The sequence below is a fragment of the Stegodyphus dumicola genome, chromosome 3, assembly GCF_044657685.1.
Source record: "Stegodyphus dumicola isolate Sdum_Otavi_A_Nest chromosome 3, ASM4465768v1".
NCBI lineage: Eukaryota > Metazoa > Arthropoda > Arachnida > Araneae > Eresidae > Stegodyphus > Stegodyphus dumicola.
This window is the reverse complement of record NC_140770.1, coordinates 135,889,009-135,901,044: the sequence shown is the minus strand read 5'-3', so window position 1 is coordinate 135,901,044 and position 12,036 is coordinate 135,889,009. Positions and strand designations below refer to the sequence as shown.

Sequence of the window (12,036 nt, the reverse complement as noted above, 5' to 3'; positions counted from 1 at the left end):
AATGGGGTGAAGTTGCCACGGCACAGGGTTGCCGTTTCAATTGAGACGTAGACAATTTCCTGTAAAACTTGCCTTTGCTATGACTATCCATAAGTCTCAGGGCCAAACGCTTAAGCGTGTTGGCATTTTTTTACATGAGCCTGCATTTGGACACGGTCAACTTTATGTTGCCTGTTCAAGAGTTCGTGAAAGAACGGACGTAAAATTAAAAATATTGGATGGTCCTCTGAAAGGCGAGCTTAAAAATGATGGAAAGATCAACACAAGAAATGTTGTGTACAAAGAGATTTTTGACATGTGAATTAACATTTCATTATTTAAATCACCTTTATTGATTGAACTAGGGTTGGGCTCTTAAGAAATGTACCGCCAGTGGTTTCCTTCATTGTATTCTACATTAAGCAATTAAGCAAGTAGAAGTGGAAATCTCGTGGGGCAATAAGCAAAGGGGCGTCCTCGCCGCCTGCCCTGCATAATTCAAATTAGCAAACACCTTTGCAGAAATCATTTTAATTACAATTTATAATATCTAGAATAGCGGTCATTTCGTATGACAGCCGGGCTTTTTGGTATGTATATATGTAGTTATGAGTGTTCTTCATATTGGAGATGAAATTGCGGCACCTAGAGCCACCCAATTTTGAACTCACATAGTCCACCACTCTAATATGTGCACCCTCGAAGATCGAACTTGGAATTTTGTTTTCTGTTGGGTTGAAACATAAGCAATGGCCCTTTATGTTGTGTTTAAAATTACGCGATAAAAATAAAATGTATTGGCATGATGTTTTGTGTTATTCGAAAGAGAATCTTTCCTTCTACAAGATGGCGTATTTGGTTTTTTGTCTGAGCTAATTTTGTCATTTTTCAGATCATTCAAATGGAGTGTCAAATCGACAAAAATAAGCATTTTCGACACCTTCTTCTTTTTGCGTTTAATCGAGGCGCCAATGCTGCAGAAACTGCCCGAGAGATTTGTGAAGTGTTTTGGAAAGGTGCAATGCCTGACTGCAGTGAACTGCAAGAAATTGGTTTGCCAGATTCAAAAATGGAAATTTCGACCTCGAAAACGCTGCTTGTTCCGGACGAGCAAATGAGTTTGATGAAGAGCGTTTGAATCAACTTCTGCACGAAGACGCGCGTCAAACCACTCGAGAATTAGCCGAACGAATGGGTTGTAGTTCGACATCTTGGCTCTATGGGGAAAGTCTAAAAACTCGGATATAGCCTGCCTCATTATGCTGTTTTTTGCTCCAATGCATGCGCAATTCATCTTGCATAATTTAATGGAGATAATTGAACTTATTTGCCCGAAATAAAATACTTCTGTTTTTCACGCACCCGTGTGTTGCCTTTCTGAAAAGCGTAAGATATTTAATTTATCTTTCAAATTTAATCTGTCTGCTATTGATTAACAAACTAAATGATTTCAAAGCAACAAATGCAGTTTTTCATCTATTTGTATATGTTTTTCTCTTTTATAAATAACTATTTTATATTTCACGTTTTCGTGATATGCATATAATACTAGAAACGGCTTTTCTAATATTATATGCATATCACGAAAACGGAACTTACTATGTAGAGTCATTAGGTTTTTATGTCGCTGGAGAAGTCAAAAAGTGTAGTGCCCTCGCCGGGACTCGAAATTAGACCTCTCGGATACATGCCGAGTGTGCTACCTATATTTACTATAACCGTTACACCATGACAGCATGACGGAAGAAGGGAGAAAATATCTTATACACTCCTTCTTTTAAAAAACTACTGAGAATGAGGAGACCCAATCGCAAAATCCTGGAGGCGAAGAATCATCATTCAATACCTTTTTATAGTTTGAGCGCCATTGTAGAGTCCCAAGTTTTTTTTTTTTTTTTTTTTTTTTTTTTTTTTTTTTTTTAAGCTAGAGCCATGAAAAACGAACAGTGCCCTCGCTGGGACTCAAACTTGGATCTCTCGAATACGCGCCGAGTGTGCTACCGTTACACCACGAAGGCATGCAGAAAAAAAGGGAGAAAATACCTTATAATTAATACAGAAGATAAAGAACTGTGCTTTTCGCCTTGTGCTAGTATTGATAAGATGAAAAGAAAGAAATTCACTCTACATACTTTATAGACAGAAGACATAGAAATATAGAAAACGCTCTTTCGTAATCTATTTTTTGTAATCTCCTAATAATTTAGAAATGATTTTTTCCTTATTCAGTAATCCCTCCAGAAACTTTATTAATTATGTGCATTTGAAAATATATGATAGATTTTAATTTAGGATTTCGCACAAAAATATAATTCTGTAACGATAAAGAATAACGTTTCATTAATTATTAACAATTATATAGGGAGTATAATGATTAATGGAGGAACGCTACAGCAACAGCAGCAATAGAATAAGAAGTAGAAAAAAATTCGCAACTTTGACTGTTAAAAGGCAAATAATAGACCTAAAATGAAATAAAATGTTAATGATTGTCACTATCAATTTTTTTTTCCATTTATTATTATTCTCACATTATATTATTTTACCTTTTTTTGCTTCTTTTGGTCATTATAGCAAAGACCTATCTAACGAAAGTTAGTATCTAAGAATTTCGGCTTGTTATAATTTTAATGTATTCTATATTTACTATAACTCAGCTGTTAAGTATAATATTTTGTTCTCACGCAATAAAGTCGTCTTCATATATTATACATGCACTATTTCTAGTACTTAAATAATGAAAGATTTACAATGGACCTGTGGATCTTGCGAAATGGCAACGAACTCAAAACATAGTTCGTTCCAGAACTAATGTTAGTCAATGAAGACAGTTGTTTGTAAAATAAAAAAATTTTTTTTTTTTTTTTTTTTTCTTTTCCGCAGTGTTTTTGTGATTGACATCCAAGATTGGAGCGAAAGGAGAATAACTTACCTCTTTCTCCCCCCCTTTTTTTAAATTTTTTTTAACACTAATTGTTGGAATAGTTATTATAAAAAAAGAAAAAGTATATAATGTAATTAATGAAACCAGTTAGAGTAATTACAAAGGTCAAGCTCGCAATTAATAATAACTGAGGTGGAGAACTGCGTTTATCACTTTTAAATTGGATAACCTGTTTATTAATAACACAGAGGTTAAACTTGAAAGAAAAATTAAATATCACGCTTTCCTGAATGGCAACATACTGGCACAGACAAAAATGTTTTAGTCAATTTATTATAAAACATTGTATTTATTATTATGCATTTCCTTTTTAATCAGCGAGTTCGTCGATTAAACTTGAAAAAAAAATTTATACTTCTAAATTTCTGAGTTTAATTGCTTTTAAATACAAGTTTCTTTTATATCGCAGTGATTTACGATTAAATTTGAAATTTATTTAAATTTGAATATTTACGATTAAATTTTATTATGGTATTCCAAACGTTAGTGATGAGTCTCGATTAGTGATATGAATGATAAGTCTCGATTATTGATCAGTCGTAATTTCTGCATCTAAAAATTCGAACCAGTTTTTAGATATGGAAAAAGACTTTTTGAATTAATTTAATTTGAAAACGGAACACAAACTCAGGCGTGAAATGAAGTTAAAAGGTTAAAGTTAATTCAACGTACATTGATAAGCACTAAAAATGTTTACTGTTTTTGCTAATACCTTGAATCAGGGAATGAAAAGCTCACATGTATAAGAAATTTACCGAACAGTTTCCAGAAGGTTTTGGATTGGTTCATATGATTACGGCAAAGCTTCGAGTGCTATCTGCCTAAGGGAATAGATGCCTTCCTGGAGGGCTTTCTAAGAAAAACTGGCTCGTATACATGTTACACATTGGAAAAATCACGAAAACGCCCATTGAACCAGCCGGGGTTGCGGGATTCGAACCTCGGACTAAACTACTAGCGTTTAGCGACTTTGCAGCTCGGCCGCTGGTGGGGCAGTTTCAAAGAGGAGACGTGAAATAAAGAATATTTGAGGCCTTTACCTCTGTGAAGAAAAAGAATGATAAATTTGCAAGGTGAAATACGATACAAATAAACAATAAGAATGGAATGAAAACAGAAATGAGCAAAAATACACTAAATTGAAATTAAAATGCAAAAACACACACATAAAAAATGCATGTAATTTATTCATTATTTTAAGTAATCCATATTTCATAAAGTATACGCTCTAAGCAATTAATCTGAATCCTCTGAAAAATGTACAGTATTCATGCATTAATCACTATGGCCATTTTTGGTACTTCCATGTTTTTCCGGCCCTCGTTTTTCAACTTCGCCAAAAATTGTAACTAATCGCCAACAGCAGCCCTAACGACGATCCCTCGACTAATTTATTCGTCATGAGAAGCGTTGTAAAAACGCCAAATGTTGCAAGACTGTAACCCCGCGAATCGGAAAGGTTTCAGATTTTAAATTACGTCCAAAGGTGCGTTTTTTAACGTTTTGTGTGTTACCTTTATTTATTAAATATCATGTTCTACGTACTCAAATAATAAACAGCAATATCGCAAATTAATTTTAAAATGAGCATATCTTTCGAATTTCCGATACAGAGTCTTGCGCGGTGGAGATAAAAAAATGGTTTTTTCCTGCAGTGTTGCCATTGCTCTCTTTGAAATCATTTAGTGGTTTAATCTTTGGATTATGGTAACTTGGCGATTTTTTGGCTAAAATTTGGCGACCAACCCTGCTACAGCAACCTGCTAGTTTTGTTTTGGACGCCATTTTGTTTTCACGAAGTAAAGGCTTTTTTTTTTTTAACTCAACATTTTTTTCCAACAATCTGCTAGCCGAATTACGCTTATGCTAGAACTTTCATGGAACAAAAGTGCTTAATCATGACGAAGATTAGATGCGAAATTGGTAGAAAGTGCAGAATCGCCCACTACTTGCCGCGTTTTTAAGATTTGCACATACACGGTATCCATGTACATGTCGACCTATTTTCACTTAAAAAAAATCCCAGAATTGCACAAAAATGGCATTGCGCACACTCTTGACTTTATCCATGTACACTGCTAAAGTCCTAGCTAGTAACCTTTATCGCCTTACCAAAATGTCGCCAAACTACCTGTTACCATATTCCAGAGATTAGCCATTTAGTGTTTTAATCAAAAACTTGTTAAAGTTTTACAAAATATGAAATAGATAATAAAACAAATTCCAAATTCGGGCTTCCAGATCTCCAAATTCTAGGAGACGACAACTTTTGAAAATTTGATGTCTCTAGGTATCGTTGTTTTTTCGCAACATTTGAAACATATATACATCATTATTTAATTTCTTTCCATATAATGCAGGGCTCTAGTATTTGGTGGCAACAATTTGAAAAAGTTAACTAACATTTATAGTAAATAACATTTAAGCGAAATGCCAAAACGAAATTAATAGCTCTTTCGGTTAATAAATTAAAAATAATAAATAAATAAAAATTAAGAAAAAGAAATAAAAAATAAAATAAAAAAGTAATAAAATAAAGCGAACTCAATCTAAATTGAGAATGAAATGTCGAAAAGCTGTCGTAGATAAATACTTCCAATTACAAAAATGTTTCAAATGAGGCAAGTATTTACATTTGACGTTAAGTTAAAAAGATTAATTTTGCAGTAATTACGAAACCTAATTCTTTATATATTGCCCCCCGGTCTTTATACGTATATTTAGGAGAGTTGTATATACTCAGCATATTAAAAAACGTACAAAAGGTTTGTCTGTCGTACGACTAAAACTGACCGAAATTTTAAAACTGGAGTTCAAATTCAGATCATGTACTGAACATGCAAATGTTTCCAAAATGTAAAATATCAATTTAGAAAAAGTTACAGATCCAGTGAATGGCATTTACATGCAGATTATGTCGAAAAGTGTTAATCAGCATAATTTTTTCTCCCAAAAAACTAGATCTCATTCACTGAATCTTAAGAATTCTTGTTCTAGAAAACACAAATAAGCTTCAATATTGCCACATAACCTTTATTTATTTTTATTTTACAAATACTGCTACGACTCGTAGCAGTATTTGTAAAATAAAATTTTTTTTATAGTTTAATGAACTGTTTTTGTAGGAGAATACTAATAATGCATTTATATATAGCGTTTCTAAACTTATAAATTTACGTGTGTGAAAATTTTTTCAGCTTACCAGTTGTAACAAAACATACATTATTATAAATCACACTAATAAATCTCTTGCCGTACCGAAGCGCCCGGGTTCGAATCTCGAAGAACGGATGGATGTTTGTAAATGTTTAGTGTCTGTGCGGCATGGGGGGTGTTAAAATATACGGCGAGTCAGAAGTTCTCTCGTTCTCTTGAGAGGTTGGTGATAGGGAAAGAGAGGTGGGGGAGGTGCTCGGACCCGTCCCTCCCCGGGCAGCTCTCCTCCAAAATTGGGGGCGGAAGTGAACAAAGTCACCTGTATGGTGTCCAAGGCTCTCGCCAATATTGCCTCCTTGCCAAGATGAATTTCGTGGGCTAGGTCTGATATCAAACAAGCGAGATTAGTCACAACAACAAACCTCTTAAGAATACCACTAAATGGTATTTAAGGGGGAAAAATCCACCACCGAATTACTCAATTTATTCATTAATCGACCCCTCAACGCAAGTGAAACATGATCTCAAAAACTGCAAATTTCGAAAATAAAGATTTTGGTCAATTTTTGTTATATAGTAGTCAAACATTCTGCGTTTTATTTTTTATAAAGAGTATAAAATTTTCTAAAATATAAACACAGAAACACGAACAACATATGGTGTTAAAATTATATTTCGTAATTCTTACAAAATTGATTCGTTTGAATTAAATAAAATTCCAAAACATGAATATTTACGTCATTTAATTTTTTTTTTCCTAATAGAAGCATATCTACAACAAACGAAAAAAAAAAAAAAAAAAGGCTGAGTAAGGATTTTTTTGGGGGAACGGGGTTCATCATCAGTCCTATATATAAAACGAAAACCATCAAGTTAAATGAGGCCAGAACACGCCAATCATAGAATGGATATTTTCTTTGGCCTGGTTTTATTCGTCTCTTTATTGGGACCGCTCTATATCTTTCGAAGCTTCCTAAAAGTTAATGCGCTTTCTAGGGAACACAAAAACACTCCCTTTTCAGCCACAAAAATACGCAACCTAGTTCCTAAATTAATGCAAGAAAACTATTTATAATTAACTCCAATGACTGAAAAGTTCATTTTAAAATCTAGAAATGTGCATTTCGTGCATTCTCAGAAAATAAATATTAACTGATAATACATATTTATTATTTATACGAGACCAAATAATTTAAAATTAAGCAAAGAAAAAAAAAAAAAAAATAGCGATTTTATTTCGGCGTTAGTTTAGAATAAATCTCCATTCATTTTGAAGGACAACAGATACAGTGCTTTTTTTCTTTAGAAGCAAAAAAAAGGGGGGGTGAGAGCAAAAAAAAAAAAAAAATGCTTCTGATGAAGAAGGACTTCTAGCTGAGTGCCCTAGAAATCAGTAGTGTTGCTTATTCAAAATCTATGCCAAAATACAATTGCTTTTTAGCCTAATCTTAAATTTTACAGTGGTGCGCTTCCTATTTCATTCCTCTTCAGAATAGTTTGTCAAGCATGCATAACCAAAACTGTTTACATACGGAGAAAAAACTCATTAATATTAAAATTAAAGCACAATTTGCTCTTTGCTATTGGTTTTAAAGAAAAACTTAACATTTCGCGTAGATCGACGTCAGTTTCATTCGGAATGCATTAGTTTTCTACAAAACAAACACAAAGCGTCGAATTTTACCTGATTCTAAACACCAGATCACTTACAAATAAAATTTGACAAAACCAAATCAAAAATGTGTCATTCCCCACAGCGCTTCAAATTACTGCTGGATTAGTCCAATAACTAATAAAAAATTCGAACTGTATAATAACTCGATTTAAAGTTATAAGACACACAATTTTCGAAGAAAATATTTTTTTCTACAAATTTATAAAGCATTTAAAAAATGGAAAGAGTGAAAAAAAAGAAATTTATAAAATATATGTAGTTACACACTGACCAAGAAAAAAAAAAAAAGGTATTACAAAAAAAAATTCGCTCACCACAGTGAGAGCTGTAGTAAGAATCGTCGCCCAGTGCGTTCTTTACGCTAATTCCATACACGAAATTTACTCGTGCAGTCTCTCAAACATCTGAAGAATTTTTACTACCAAAATAAAGCTTATGTTTCGCCTCGAAGCGCACATCTGTTTCTACGTGCATTTTTAAGAACAATGAATCTTGCAAATTCATGAGTGCATATCTTCCGTTTCGAGGCCAATTAGCAAACTTTTGCGTTTAATTTTTCTTTGCGGACAGCGAATTGCAGCTGTTACAGACAAGAGTTCTTCGTTTAACAACTAGCACTCATAAGCCAGATGGAAGACAGTCTCTTATCGCTGAGCGCACACATAGACAAATCCTCGTTCGATTTCTCTACTGCGTCCGTATACTGGCAGCGCCATCTTTTGACTGATATTGTTAACTTTTATTAATTTTGCGAAACGGAAATAAACAAGAGGAAGCGTACGGATGCAATTAGAACATGTATGGCGGTGCTTCAAAGCGGGAACAGGCACTTAAAGGCAAGATCGATTTTTGTTCCAGTGACTGAATTATTTGTACTGGCGGTGCAATAAATTCAGACTGCATTATAAAAAGAAACCTGCATAATAAGTAAATAGGACAGTAAACATTTTCGTTTAGAAGCGCACTTGATTTATCAGAATATTTTATTTGTACGTCGCTCAAAGTGAGAACATGGCCGATGTAGAATGCAGCTGCAGTTAGGTAGGGGAATTAAAACATAAATGAAACATTAAAAATTCATAAATAAGTTATATAAAACATACTAAATTAAGGGATATATTTCGAATATTACTGAATAAATACGCTTCAGTTCCTATATCCAAGGGGTGGCTAAATTTCTTGACGATAGGTGCCGCACGGTAGATTTCATGAAAGTTCAAGAGCCGGAGCTGAATTTTCTATGATACACGAATCGATATTTACACAGTTTCAAATATGAGACATGGTTTGAATAAAAACTTTCGAAGTAAATTCATGAGAATTTCACACATTTCATATATTTAACATGGTTATATATAAATATAAATAAATAAATATTATATCTCTGGATCTCTTTTAAGTGTTTGGAGCTGTAAAAGACCCAGTGACTTTACAGTCTCGTTTTAAATTTCGAATAGCTCATTCAAAAAATAGTTTAAATATATACAGATAGATATAAATATAAAAAATATATATATAAATAGGCTAAAAATTAGAATAAAAATTTTTTTAACCCGTCCTGCGCTATAGCTGTAGGATTGAAGAAGAATAAACTTAAAAGCATCTAAATTAATTAGTAAACTGGAATAAAAACAAGGCAATTCCTCTATAATATAATAATTGCAACTGTGTATAAGAGGTTTATCTTAATATCAAAATTAATCCAAATAAAGAGAGAATTCTTAGTTGAACAACATCGAAATATAAAAATGCGAAAGGGAAAATATACAAAATCCTACAAATAAAACTTAATCTCCCTTTATTGAAACACTATTTCAGAACTCAAGAGAGGAAAATGAATTAAAGCTGCATAAAAGTCGATTATTATGTTTCGTTCTCTTGGTCCATTTGAGATCAAAAGCCGTAAAAAGATCTCATCAAATTTTTATTAAAGACTTTAAAAATCATATAAAACCGAAAACTCGAATCTCAAATGTACCAGAATGTTCCCTATACATTTTCGAAACACTTGTAAAAAAAAAAAAAAAAAAAAAAAGAATAAAACATTACATAGTGCCAAAATAACAATTAAAAAGCGATAGAACTTTACATTAGGTACATTGAAATAATAATAAAAAAAATGGTCTAAAACCAACATATGCTATTCCGAAATTCAAAATCAAGTATAAATAAAGAGCAAAACTAATAATCATTTAAATAAACTAAAAAATTGGAAGATCCCGGATTAGGCTAAACTAAACTTTTAATATCAAGAAAACGAAAACGCTACTTAGAGATTTCTATACATGAAAAGGTTAAATCTGAGCTTTAAACAGCTAAAAACTCAAAACCTATTTGAAACAAAAATTGAAAAACGCAAACTTGCTGAAATCATCTTTAGAATTCAGTTAGATCACGTCCTCCTATACGTGATCTAACTGAATTCTTAAGATATGTGTGTGATCACGGCAAAGCCTCGAGGGCTACCTGCCTAAGGGAAGAGATGTCTTCGTTGAGGACTTCCTAAGGGAAACTGGCTCGTATACACGTTATACATGGGGTAAACCACGAAAACTCCCATGCAGATAGCCCGTTCGCGGGATTCGAACCTCGGACCGAACTACCAGTTTTCAGCAACTTTACCGCTCGGCCGCTGGTGGCCGAATTCTAAAGATGACCAAACGGTGTTCTTGCTAAAGAAAGTAGAATTCAAACTGCTCTGTAGAATTTTGAAGTTCTCGGAAAAAGTATGCGACAAGATTCAAACTGTCCAATAGCAGAACAAAGTATTTTAACATGTGTTCAAAACCTTGTTATATTTTATGTGTGGGGATGTCAATGGTCGGATGTAGTCTGCAAAATCATTACCGACGAGGAGGGGGAGGGTGATCGTCAACTCAAAATGGCGGCGAAAAAAACTTCTAAAAGAAGTTGCTCTCTGTAAAATTTTAAAGCGCGAAAACAGTTTCGGAAAAGAAAAAAGGTATATGTTATAAAAGATAAACGTCTTCACGTAATCGGGGTACAGTACGCCTTAGAAACTAGAATCCCCATTTTTTTAGTAACAGCCAGATTTGATAGTTATTACATTTACAAAATAGTAGAAAGATAGTATAGAAATAGTAAAAATAATTAAAAGGGAAAAATACAAGATTTTTGTACAAATTTGCATTAAATTTCTTATCGTAGTCATCTAACTTTTACCTCCAATTAAGGTTAAAGTAATAATTATCATATCACTTTAGGTGAAAAATTTAAAAAAAAGTAGTTAATACCAGCTTTCTTTAAAGATATGGAAATTTTGAATCCAGTTGTTTTATTTTCTAAGAGAATATTGACTAATTTTGTGATTTCTTCTTGTAAGTATTCGACTTTATTGCAAATATTTTTTATTCTAATTAGATGAGTATTACTTTTTTGGAAATATTGGAGTGCCAATGGATGAGTTTATAGTAGGGAAATTAAAATCTCTTGTTTTGTCGTAGATTTTAATATGTTTAAAATTGATAATTTGCAAATCTAGGTAATTAATATATCCTTGTTGAAAGTTAGTTTTATTTAGTTTCAAACAAAAAGGATAAATGCGATCGTATTCTATTTGATTGTAGTTGTTGAATGTAATAATATCATCCATGTATCCGGAAATGTTAGAGTAATATGAAAGTTGTACTCGAGATAACTGCTGTTGGAAATGAAATTCTTTGGTAAAAAAGTATAAATTACAGATCGCTGAACACGAGCAAGTCTTTATCGGGATACTGTTGATTTGCTTAAAAAAGACATTATTAAATGCTATGTAGTTATTAAATAGAATATGTTTTAAATACAGTTGCCACTCTTCTTTGTAAATAACAGCAGTAACTTGTGAAAATAGATCTGGTAGAGTAACAAGGCTGTCAAAGACTTCTTGTAAAGGGCTTTTTTAAGCATTTTCGTGAAACGGTAGCCTATTTCTTTCATGTAATTTCTAGTCCCGTTAACTATAACTGCATTCTACAGCATATTTTCCGAGACGATTAGAAAACGGGTTATGGAGACTTCGGTCATAGGCGGCTGTGGTCCTAGCTCTGTTCTTAATGCCTTGCCTTTTTGATCAGTAATGAAGGAGGCGCAGCACTTGCAGTGCATCACACAGAACACCAGTGTATGTGTGTATGTTCCAACTCGCTCAACAAAGCTTATATTTACAAATTAGTACAGGCTATTAGGAATAGTGGACCGTGGCGATTTAAGATAATTAATGACAAATAAGGAACAAATATCGAAAAATTAGTGTCATTACGCCAAGCTCAACTTTCATACT

General features: G+C 33.0%; 1 protein-coding gene across 2 annotated transcripts in view; it reads right to left on the bottom strand.

The window, feature by feature from the left end:
* LOC118183632 (anoctamin-7-like) overlaps nt 1-8,392 on the bottom strand; it is a 383,713-nt gene extending 375,321 nt beyond the window's left edge. For both annotated transcript variants that reach the window (XM_035353229.2, XM_035353228.2), the window contains exon 1: nt 8,069-8,392. The gene's annotated coding sequence lies outside the window, so the exon portion shown is untranslated. The remainder of the gene's footprint in view (nt 1-8,068) is intronic.
* Nucleotides 8,393-12,036: the final 3,644 nt, after the last annotated feature.